A 12518-nucleotide genomic window follows, 5' to 3' on the forward strand; every position below is an offset into this window, starting at 1 on the left:
AAGAAAAACAAATTAAATAGATCTATAACTGCTGAAGAAATAGAAACAGTCATAAAAAGTCTCCCAACCAAAAAAAAAAAAAAAAAAAAGCCCAGGACCAGATGCTTTCAGCTCAGAATTCTACAGGATTTTCAAAGAAGAACTAATACCAATACTCCTCAAATTATTCCATACAATAGAAACAGAAGGAACATTACCAAACTCTTTTTATGAGGCTACAATTATCCTGATACCCAAGCCACAGAAAGACATTACTAAGAAAGAGAATTACAATTTTACTCATAAACATTGATGCAAAAATATTCAATAAAATACTGACAAATCGAATCCAAGGAAATATCAAAAAAAGTCATCCACCATGATCAAGTTGGCTTCATCCTAGAGATGCAGGGATGGTTCAACATATGAAAATCTGTCAGTGTAATCCAGCATGTAAGCAAACTGAAAAATAAAAATCACATGATCATCTCATTAAATGCTAAAAAAGCCTTCAACAAAATACAACATCTCTTCATGATAAAGGTCTTGGAAACAGCAGAAATACAAGGAACATACCTAAACATAATAAAGGCAATATACAGCAAACCAACAGCCAACATCAAAGTAAATGGAGAGAAACTCAAAGGGATCCTACTGAAATCAGGAACAAGACAAGGTTGTCCACTCTCTACATATCTATCTATTCAACATAGTTCTTGAGGTCCTAGCTAGAGCCATAAGATAACAAAAGGAGATCAAAGGGATGTAAATTGGAAAAGAAGTCAAAGTCTCACTATTTGCTGATTGATGTGGGAGGGTCTTCTGTTTTGTATTGATTTCATTGGTTAATAAAGAAACTGCCTTGGCCATTTGATAGGCCAGCCCTTAGGTGAGTGGAGTAGACAGAACAGAATGCTGAGAGGAAGAGGGAAGTGAGGTAATCGCCATGCCTCTCCTCTCTGGGTCAGACGCAATGGAGGCAGCCGCCAGGTCAGACATGCTGAATCTTTCCCGGTAAGCCGCCACCTCATGGTGCTACACAGATTATTAGAAGTGGGTTAGTCAAGATGTGACAGTTAGCCAAGAAGATGCTGGAACTAATGGGCCAGGCAGTGTTTAAAAGAATACAGTTTCCGTGTAGTTATTTTGGGTAAAGCTAGCCCATGGCAGGGAGCTGGGAGGTGGGAAGCGGCCTGCAGCTCCTTTCTACAGCTGATGATATTATAGTTTACATAAGCGTCCCCAAAAATTCTACCAAGGAACTTCTACAGCTCATAAACACTTTCAGTAATGCAGCAGGATACAACATTAACTCAAATAATAATAATAATTTTACACAGATGGGCTGAGAAAGAAATCAGAGAATCAACACCCTTCACAATAGACTCAAATAGCACAAAGTATTTCAGAGTAACTCTAACCAAAGAAGTAGAAGACTTGTGTGACAAGAACTTTAAATCTTTGAAGAAAGAAATTGAAGAAGACACCAGAAAATGGAAAGATCTCCCATGCGCTTGGGTAGGTGGAATTAGCATAGTAAAAAATGGCAACCTTACCAAAAGCAATCTACAGATTCAATGCAATGCCCAGCAGAATTCTTCACAGACCTCAAAAGAATAGTACTCAACTTCATATGGAAAAGCAAAAAACCAGGATAGCCAAAACAATCCTGTACAATAAAGGAACTTTTGGAGGCATCACAATCCGTGACTTCAAACTCTATTATAGAGCTATAGTACTGCAAACAGCCCGGTATTGGCATAAAAACAGACAGGAGGACCAATGGAACCAAATCCAAGACCCAGATATTAATCCACACTCCTACAAACACCTGATCTTTGACAAAAAAGCAAAAAATATAAAATAGAAAAAAAGAAAGTATATTTAACAAATGATGCTGGCATAACTGAATATCAACATGTAGAAAAATGAAATGTATTTATATCTATCACCATGCACAAAACTCAAGTCCAAATGGATTAAAGACCTCAAACATAAAGCCAACCACACTGAACCTCATAGAAGATAAAGCAGGAAATACACTTGAACACATTGGCACAGGGAACCACTTCCTAAATATAACCCCAGCAGCACAGACACTGAGAGAAACAATTAATAAATGGGACCTCCTGAAACTGAAAAGCTTCTCTAAAGCAAAGGACACGGTCAACAAGACAGCCTACAGAATGGGAAAAGATCTTCACTAACCCCACATCAGACAGAGGTCTGATCTCCAAAATATACATAGAACTCAAAAATTTGGTCATCAAAAGAACAAATAATCCAATAAAAAAAAATGGGGCACACACCTAAACAGAGAACTCTCAACAGAGGAATCTAAAATGGCTGAAAGACACTTCAGGAAATGTTCAACATCCTTAGTCATCAGAGAAATGCAAATCAAAACAACTCTGAGATTCCATCTTACACCTGTAAGAATGGCCAAGATAAAAAACACTGATGATAGCCGGGCGGTGGTGGCGCACGCCTTTAATCCCAGCACTCGGGAGGCAGAGGCAGGCGGATCTCTGTGAGTTCGAGACCAGCCTGGTCTACAAGAGCTAGTTCCAGGACAGGCTCCAAAACCACAGAGAAACCCTGTCTCGAAAAACCAAAAAAAAAAAAAAAAAAAAAAAAAAAAAAAAAAAAAACACTGATGACAACTTATGCTGCAGAGGTTGTGGGGAAAAGGGAACACTTCTCCATTGCTGGTGGGAGGGCAAACTGGTACAGCCCCTTTGGATATCAGTATGGCGATTTCTCAGAAAATTAGGAAACAACCTTCCTCAAGACCCAGCAATACCACTTTTGGGCATATATCCAAAGGATGCTCAATTGTGCCACAAGGACATGTGTTCAACTATGTTCATAGCAGCATTGTTTGTCATAGTCAGAATCTGGAAACAACCTAAATGCCCCTTGCTTGAAGAATGGATAAGGAAAATGTGGTACATTTACACGATGGAGTACTACAGAGCAAAAAAAATAATGACATCTTGAACTTTTCAGGCAAATGGATGGATCTAGAAAACATCATATTGAGTGAGGTAACACAGACCCAGAAAGACAAATATATGTGCTCACTCACAAGTGGCTTTTAGACATAAAGCAAAGAAAACCAGCCTACAAATCACAATCCCAGAGAGTCTAGATAACAGTGAGGACCCTAAGAGAGACATACATGGATCTAATCTACATGGGCAGTAGAAAAAGACAAGATCTCCTGAGTAAATTGGGAGCATAGGGACCATGGGAGAGGGTTGAAGAGGAGGAGAGAGGAAAGGAAGGGAGCCGAGAAAAATATATAGCTCGATAAAACCAATAAAAAACCAAACCAAACAAACAAGAAACACTCTGATGGGCCAGCAAGATGTCTCAGTAGGGGGAGGTGCTTGCCACTGAAACTCCCAACTTGAGTTGAATCCCCAGGGCCTTGAAGGTGAAAGGAGAGAACCAATTCCCCAAAGTTGTCCTGGGACCTCCACATGTGTGTTATGGGAAGCTTTTAAGAATCCATATGGGTGGGCTGGAGAGACTGTCAGTCAATAAGACCGTTGCTGTGCCAGGTGACAGCCTTAGTTCAGAAGTCCAGGAACCCAATGAACACCTGTAACCCCAGTGTTTGGGCTAGGGACAGAAGGAACCCTGGGGCTGGCCAGTCACCAAGCCTCCCCCCAGGAGCTGCCCCTAAGAAAGAACTGCCCTCCATTGACAACATTTCCTGGCCCAGGACAGGAAAGATTAGAGGCTCCCACACCGGAACGCGGGCTGTCACAAAGCAGATTTGTAAGGTGAACTGAAGGCTGGGCTGACAGCGGTTCAGAGAACTTAGGAGCCCTGTACTAAAAGACACCATTGGTAACTGTGTCAAAGTCCCTTCAACCCAAGGCTCAGAGAGGGCGAGTAAGATTCCGGTGGCCACACAGTAACAGCAGGCGATGCAGGCCTCAGCCAAGGCCTGCTAGATACCAGGCTGTTCAGAGCCTCCATTTCAGACCAGACCATGGCTCTCCAAGTACTACCCTGCCTGAGTAAGCCTGTGAAGAAGAGGCCATTGCCTGGGATGGCCTGCCCTGTGTACCTCAGGAGGGGTGTGTTCTTCCTGCTATTCAAGGTCAGGACCTGGAGGGAGAGATGGCCTCAGAGTAGGGTGCCCAAGCCACAGCTGCCACAGAAGGACTGGGGCAGACCTTGAGGTGCCCAGGAAGTGTCACCCTCCTAGAACACGTTGTGAACATGCTTTAGGGTAGAGATGAAGATGTGCCACACGCAGATGCCCCCCAAAGCCGCCCCAGTTCCTAGTCCGGATGTTCAAGCTGCATGCCCTTAGGTAAGTTGCCTCACTATTTTGGACCTTGGTTTCCTTATTTATGAAACTATACAATAAAATGGACTGGGGGTAAGGGGTAAGGCTGGAGATAGTCCCAGCTGGTATAGGGCTTGCCTGACATGCTCAAAGCCATGGATTCGATCCCCAGCACAGCGTAAATCAGACCTGGTGGTCCCAGCACTTGGGGATGGAGGCAGGAGGATCAAGAGTTCAGGGCGGTCCTTTGCTAGAAGAGTTCCAGGCCAACTAGGGATACTTGAGATCATGCCTTAAACCACCCAAGGGCTGGCGATGGGGCTCAGAGGTTATTCTAGAAGATTCAAGTTAGGTTCCCAGCACAGATGCAACTCTTGTTGGTACGGGAGACTTGTCTGTATTCTGTCAATCATGTTATAAATAAATGCTAATTGGCCAGGCAGGAAATATAGGTGGAAAAACTAGACAGGAAGTAGAAATGATGTAAATGAGAACAGGAGAATTCTGGGAAGGAGGAAGTTGATTCCTCTGACTCCTGGCCCAGACCATCGAAGTAGCAGGATGTGATCTGCCCCACTGAAAAAAGGTACTGAGCCACATGGCTAACATAGATGAGAAAAATGGGTTAATCAAGATGTGAGATTTAGCCAGTGAGAAGCTAGAGCTAATGGGCCAATCAGTTTATAATTTATGGAGACCTATGTGTGATTTTCTTTGGGGCTAAACAGTTGCGGGGGACCTGGTGAGAGGACAGAAACCCCCAACAAGCAGGCCTGGCCCCCTTCATGTTACAGAATGACACCCAAACAAACAAGCTGGCTTGGTCATGTTACACCCTGTTACTGCAGCCTCAGGGAATACACCATTCTCTTCTGGCCTCCAGGGACATATGTAGCACACACACACAAAGAGAGAGAGGAGAGAGAGAGAGAGAGAGAGAGAGAGAGAGAGAGAGAGAGAGAGAGAGAGAGAGAGAGAGAGAGCGCAGTGATGCATGGCTTCAACCCCAGCACTCCAGATGCAGAGCCAGGTGATCTCTGTGAGTTCAAGGCTGGCCTGGTCTACAGAATGAGTTTGAGGACAGCCATAGCTACACAGGGACACCCTGTCTCGGGGGGAGGGGGGGAGTAAGATTCATCCTTTTTTGAATGTCCTGTGTCAAAGCTTTGCAGTCGGGTCACCAAATCCTCACAAATTCTGTGTGAGACGATGTCCTGGCTAGTTTTATGTTGACTTGATATGAGCTAGAGTCATCTGAAAGGAGCAACCCACAGCTGAAAAATATGTCTCCATAAGATGCAGCTGTAGAGCATTTTCTTAATTAGTAATTATTGTGGGAGGGCCCAGTCCATGTGGGCGGTGCCATCCCTGGGCTGGTGCTTCTGGGTTCTAGAAGAAGGCAGGCTGCCGGGCGGTGGTGGCGCACGCCTTTAATCCCAGCACTTGGAAGTCAGAGGCAGGGGGATCTCTGTGAGTTCGAGGCCAGATTGGTCTATAAAGTCAGGTCCAGGACAGCTAGGACTGTTACACAGAGAAACCCTGCCTCCAAAAACAAAAACAAACAAACAAAAAAAAAAACCAAAAACCCAAAAAACTTGAAGAAAAATAAAAAAGAGAGAAAGAAAAGAAAGTGAAATCTGAGCAAGCCATGAGGAGCAAGCCAGAAAGCAGCTGCCTTCATGGCCTCTGCCTCCAGGTTCCTGCGCTGCTCACGTTCCTGTCCTGACTTCTTTTAGTGTTGGGCTAAAATGTGGAAATGTAAGCACAATCAGCGCTCCCTCCTCAGCTCACTGCTGGTCATGGTGCTCCACGGCGGCCATAGTGACCCTGTGTAGGACAGGAAGGTGCTGTTCACTTCCTCATTTTATAGATAAGGAGATTGCGGCTTACAGAGGTCACGGACCCCAAGCTGCTTTCACAAGCCTGGGCTTTAGGGTCACCAGCTTCCAATGCTGACCTGTGTGTTCATGGCTGCTATAACGGTTTGTTCCTGCAGTGCTGAGGGTGAACCCAAGGCCCTGTTCTTACAAGGGGAGCACTGTAGTACTGGGCTGTACCCCGAGGCCTCAACACCAGGGGGGTACACAGTGGAATGGCGTGTGACACATGCTACAGCATGGGTGATCTCTGAAGAGAATGCAAATGGGCACGCAGAGGCTACGTGTGCCTCCGCGCCAAGTACCAGCCTCGTCCTGGGAACCTGAGGACTCAGAGAGAGAGAACACCAGCAAGTGAAGGGGTCCTGCATAAGAGACAAGGTGACCCTCCGTCAGGGAAAGCCACACCGCCAGGGAGCTAGGGCCATCTTGGGGGGGGCGGGGTATTGAAGGGTGTATAGGAGTTTACTGAGCAGAAGAAAGGGAGAGGGAACGGAAAGGATGGCAAAAAGTCTGGAAGAACGAGACAGGAGAAAAGTCCCTTGGCCAGGTCATGGGTGTTTTGTGGTTCCTGATGAAAGATGAGGTTGCTAAGGCTGAAGAAATAGGGAGCTATGGAAGGGTTTAGGGCATGTTCGGGGAGCACACCTGATTGTTGCCAAATAATTGATAATAACAATATAATAGCTGGGGGCTGGAGAGATGGCTCAGAGGTTAAGAGCATTGCCTGTTCTTCCAAAGGTCCTGAGTTCAATTCCCAGCAACCACATGGTGGCTCACAACCATCTGTTATGAGGTCTGGTGCTCTCTTCTGGCCTGCAGGCATACACACAGACAGAATATTGTATACATAATAAATAAATAAATATTTTTCAAAAAATATAATAGCCGCTATTGAGCACTTCCTGTGCAACAGACTTCCACATGAAATCTTTGGCTCAGTTGTCACTACAGCCCAATCAAGTACAGTTATTTACACATCTGTGCTTTTGCTCTGCTTTGGCAGGGTCTCACTGGGCTGTGCTGGGCTCACTGTGTAGACCAGGCTGGCCTCAAACTCACAGAGATCCACCTCCCTCTACCTTCTGAGTGCAGTGCAGGGATTAAAGTTGTACACCATCATGCTCAGTTTAGAGTTATTTTATTTTTCTTGGTTTTTCGAGATAGGGTTTCTCTGTGTAGTATTGGTTCCTGTCCTGGAACTCATTCTTGTAGACCAGGCTGGCATCGAACTCACGGAGATCCACCTGCCTCTGCCTAGTGCTGGGATTAAAGGCGTGTGCCATCACCGAATGGCTTATTATTTATTTGTTTGTTTGTTTATTTATTTATTTTAAATTAGAAAATGAAGGATAGAAGATCCTAAGTCGCTGGAGGCATGGCCCAGTGGTAGACTGCTTGCCTAGCCCATGCGAGACCCTGGAATCTATCCCTTCACTTTCCCCTCCAAAAAAATAAATAAAAGATAGGAGGGTACCAAATGATTGATTTTTTAAAAAACATCCCCCTAAGGGAGAAAGGCCAGCTTGAAACCCCTCGTCCTCCTCCTTGGTGGCGCTGCCGCCCCGAGGGGACCAAGTCTCTGGGCCTCAGGCTGCAGCTGCGCGGCCGCCCATGACCAGCAGGGGGCGCGTGAGCTTCGTGTCCGCTACTATCGCCAGACTCCAGCCCAGGAAGCGCGCGTGGATCCGGGAGGCAACCCGAGTCTCAGTCTCGGAGCTGTGGAGCAATTAGGGCCTTTAATTATCAGGGATTGGAAGTGGATGAGCCTCGCGGGGCCTCAGGGCACTGAGTCACTTCCCCAGTAACCAGATTCCCAGGGCTGGCGGAAGAGGGGGCGGCTGCGCTTCCCTGCGACCGGGCCGGGTGCTGGCCAAGACTGGGCAGAAGCCAAGACCAGAACCTTTTGGGACCAGTGAGGAGTAGGTTCCTGCTGGCCATTCCACCGCTCTGTGGGTCGTGGCCAGGACACCTGCGTCTCCGTGCCTCAGTTTCCTCCTCTGCCAAGTGGAACGAGGTAGCCCCTTTCTCCTACGTGGTTGTTGGCCAAGCAAATTGTGTTTGTGGAAAACCCTTAAAAATCGTTTCCACATGAACCAGACGAGATGCTCCATACTTGAAAACCCAGAAACTCAGACAGGAGGCTGCAAGTTCACAGCCAGCCTAGGCTAGTGAGTTGCAGGACAGCCTAGGCTACAGTCTCAAAACAAACAAAAACACATCATTTTTTCTCCTGTAACTGTCTTTATTTCCGGTGCTGGGTACAGTAGATGAGGGAGCCCTGGGCTCTGAAGTCACACACTGGTCAAGAGTCCAGACTGGCTGCTTCTGTCCCTCAGCTGTTATGACCTTTGTCCCAGCACTCGGGCTCCAGTTTCCCTCCTCATCCACACAGGGCAAATGAAGAAACGGCCCCTCCCTCATGGCAGGCATGGCCTTGGCTGGGCACACCGAATTCTGAGCACAAGGCCTGACTATACTTGTCTTGAGCAAGGACTGGTGGCAGTTTTTCACATGGAAGGGGCACAGAAAAGGGAACCCTAGCCCCAAAGAGGAAACAGAGGGAAAAGATAGTGCCAGGCCCCTGAGCTCAGCAGATCGGACCTACAGCTCAGAAATCCAGTTTGGGGGGATCCGAGTGCCTGGTAGATAGAGCCCCAGCTTTGCTGAATCCTTTGTATGGGGAACAGTTTAGATGAATACTCTGGGACCTTTTTTTTTTTTTCAAAAAAAAAAGATTTATTTATTTATTATATATACAATATTCTGCCTGCATGTATCTCTGTGGAACAGAAGAGGGCACCAGACCTCATTACAGATGGTTATGAGTAACCACGTGGTTGCTGGGAATTGAACTCAAGACCTCTGGAAGAGTAACCAGTGCTCTTATCCTCTGAGCCATCTCATCAGCGCCTCTGGGACATTCTTAAGCTAGCAACTGCTGGGTAACAACAACCCCACCCCACCCCCTGTGGTTCGCTAGATAACACTCCTTCACTGTCTCAAAGTTTTGATAATTCAGGTCCAGTTTGGTCAGCTGTGACTCAAGATCACGAAAGAGGTTGAAGTCTAAAAATAGAAACTGGACGTTGCCCATTACACTAGCATCTGGGGAGACTGACACAGGAGGACCAAGAGTTTTAAGTCAGCTTGGCTCCAGTTACACTCTGTCACAAAAAAACATTTAAATTTTACTTAAAAAAAATCTAACCCAGTGCAGTGGCACAAGCCTTTAATCCCAACACTCAGGAGGCAGGTGGATCTCTGTGAGTTTGAGGCCAGCCTGGTCTACGAAGTGAGTTTCAGGACAACCAAGGCTACATAGAGAAACCCTGTCTCAAACACACACACACACACACACAATGTTTACATTTATTTAGTATGTATGTGGAGTAACGGTGTCACGGCACTGTGTGGAGGTCAGAGAACAACATATGAGAGCCAATTGCTCCTTCCACTGTGAGTCTCAGAGATAGAACTCAGCTCATCAGCCTTGACAGCAAACACCCGCCCTGTTAAGCTTTCTTGCCAGCCCAAAATAAATATTTTTCAAGAGATTTTTATTTCATGTATACTAGTGTTTTACTTTCAGTAAGTTCATCACGTGTGTGTAGTGCCTGCAGAAGCCCGAAGGGTGTTGGATCCTCTGCAATTGGAGTTACAGGTTATGAGTGGCAATGTGGATGCTAGGTGCTGAACCCAGGTCTTCTACAAGAGTATCCAGTGCTCTTAATTGCTGAGTCATCTTCTCCAATCCCCATAAACATTTTCTTAATATTTAAAATGTTTTCTTTGAAAATATCATACATATATAATTTCTTTTCATTTTTTCTCTTTATAAATACTAATTTTTTAAAGATTTATTTATTATGTATACAACATTCTGCCTCCATGTATGACTGCACGCCAGAGGAGGGCACCAGATCTCATTACAGATGGTTGTGAGCCACCATGTGGTTGCTGGGAATTGATCTCAGGACCCCTGGAAGAGCAGCCAGTGTTCTTAATCTCTGAGCCAACTCCATCCCATAAATAGTAATTTTTAAAAGGGCTAGAAGTCAGGCATGGTAGCCTACACCTATAAAAACTAATATTTGGGGGGTTGAGGCAAGAGGATTATCACAAGCTTGAGGACAGCCTGGGCAACACAGCAAGACAACTTGAGAAAACAAAAACAAAAAAACAAAAGTAGGGGGCTGGAGAGATGGCTCAGAGGTTAAGAGCATTGCCTGCTCTTCCAAAGGTCCTGAGTTCAATTCCCAGCAACCACATGGTGGCTCACAACCATCTGTAATGGGATCTGGTGCCCTCTTCTGGCCTGCAGACATACATACATAAAGAATATTGTATACATAATAAATAAGTAAATATTAAAAAAAAAAGTAGGGGTTGTTGGCACAGCCTTTGGTGGGTCCTCTTACAGGGTCCGAGATGGCACCCTCCTGTCATTGCTACAGGCTATGGCCTCTTCATGAAGCAGCTGGACTGCCCACACTGAAGTGCTGTCTCTGCCCGCCTACTACTGGCATTGTAAGTGTGTGCCACCACACCAGCTGTATCAGAGTCTCACTGTGTAGCTATGACTGGCCTAGACCTCAGGGTGGTCCTCCTGCCTCTGCCTGCAGAGTGCTGAGCCATCAAGCTAGGTTGAGCTACATATTTTAATTAACATTAAAAATTATCAGTATCCCTGGAGGCATCACAATCCCTGACTTCAAACTCTACTACAGGGCTATAGTACTGAAAACAGCCTGGTATTGGCATAAGAACAGACAGGAGGACCAATGGAACCGAATAGAAGACCCGGATATCAATCCACACACCTTCGAACATCTGATCTTTGATAAAGAAGCAAAAAATATCAAATGGAAAAAAGAAAGCATATTTAACAAGTGGTGCTGGCATAACTGGATATCAACATGTAGAAGAATGAAAATAGACCCATATCTATCACCATGCATAAAACTCAAGTCCAAATGGATCAAAGACCTCAACATAAAGCCAGCCACACTGAACCTTATAGAAGAGAAAGTGGGAAGTACACTTGAACACATTGGCACAGGGAACCACTTCCTAAATATAACCCCAGCAGCACAGACACTGAGAGAAACAATTAATAAATGGGACCTCCTGAAACTGAAAAGCTTCTCTAAAGCAAAGGACATGGTCAACAAGAAAAAACGACAGCCTACAGAATGAAAAAGATCTTCACTAACCCCACATCAGACAGAGGTCTAATCTCCAAAATATACATAGAACTCAAGAAATTGTTCATCAAAAGGTCACATAATCTAATAAAAAAAAATGGAGTACAGACCTAAACAGAGAACTCTCAACAGAAGAATCTAAAATGGCTGAAAGACACTTCAGGAAATATTCAACATCCTTAGTCATCAGAGAAATGCAAATCAAAACAACTCTGAGATTCCATCTTACACCTGTAAGAATGGCCAAGATCAAAAACACTGATGACAACTTATGCTGCAGAGGTTGTGGGGAAAAGGGAACACTTCTGCATTGCTGGTGGGAATACAAGCTGGTACAACCCCTTTGGATAGCAGTGTGGCAATTTCTCAGAAAATTAGGAAACAACCTTCCTCAAGACCCAGCAATACCACTTTTGGGCATATATCCAAAGGATGCTCAATCGTGCCACAAGGACATGTGCTCAACTATGTTCATAGCAGCATTGTTTGTCATAGTCAGATCCTGGAAACAACCTAAATGCCCCTCGATCGAAGGATAAGAAAAATGTGGTACATTTACACAATGGAGTATTATACAGCAGAAAAAATAACAACAGCTTGAATTTTGCAGAAAAAATGGATAGAGCTAGAAAACATTATTTTGAGAGAGGTAACCCAGACACAGAAAGACAATTATCACATGTACTCACTCATAGGTGGTTTTAAACATAAAGCAAAGAAAGCCAGCCTACAAACCATAATCCCAGAGAACTTAGACAACAATGCGGACACTAAGAGAGACTTACATAGATATAATCTACATGGGAAGTAGAAAGTATAAAAAGACAAGATCTCCTGAGTAAATTGGGAGCATGGGGACCTTGGGGGAAGATTGAAGAGGGGAGGGGAGAGGCAGGGAGGGGAGCAGAGAAAAATGTTAGAGCTCTGTAAATATCAATAAAAAAATGGTATCAGGTGTGTTTGGAGGGTCACACTTATTAACCCTTAGTTCTGGAGAGGCGGAGGCTGGAGAATCACACGTTTGAGGCCACCTGGGCGATATGTCAAAACTCTGTCTTAAAACCCAAAAACAAAGCCAACCCTGGCAGTACAGCTAGCTACTCAGCTACTCAAGAGGGTGAGGCAGGAGGATTAAACATTCAAGGCTTT

Source organism: Chionomys nivalis, chromosome 3 (assembly GCF_950005125.1).
Source record: "Chionomys nivalis chromosome 3, mChiNiv1.1, whole genome shotgun sequence".
In the NCBI taxonomy this organism is placed as follows: Eukaryota; Metazoa; Chordata; class Mammalia; order Rodentia; family Cricetidae; genus Chionomys; species Chionomys nivalis.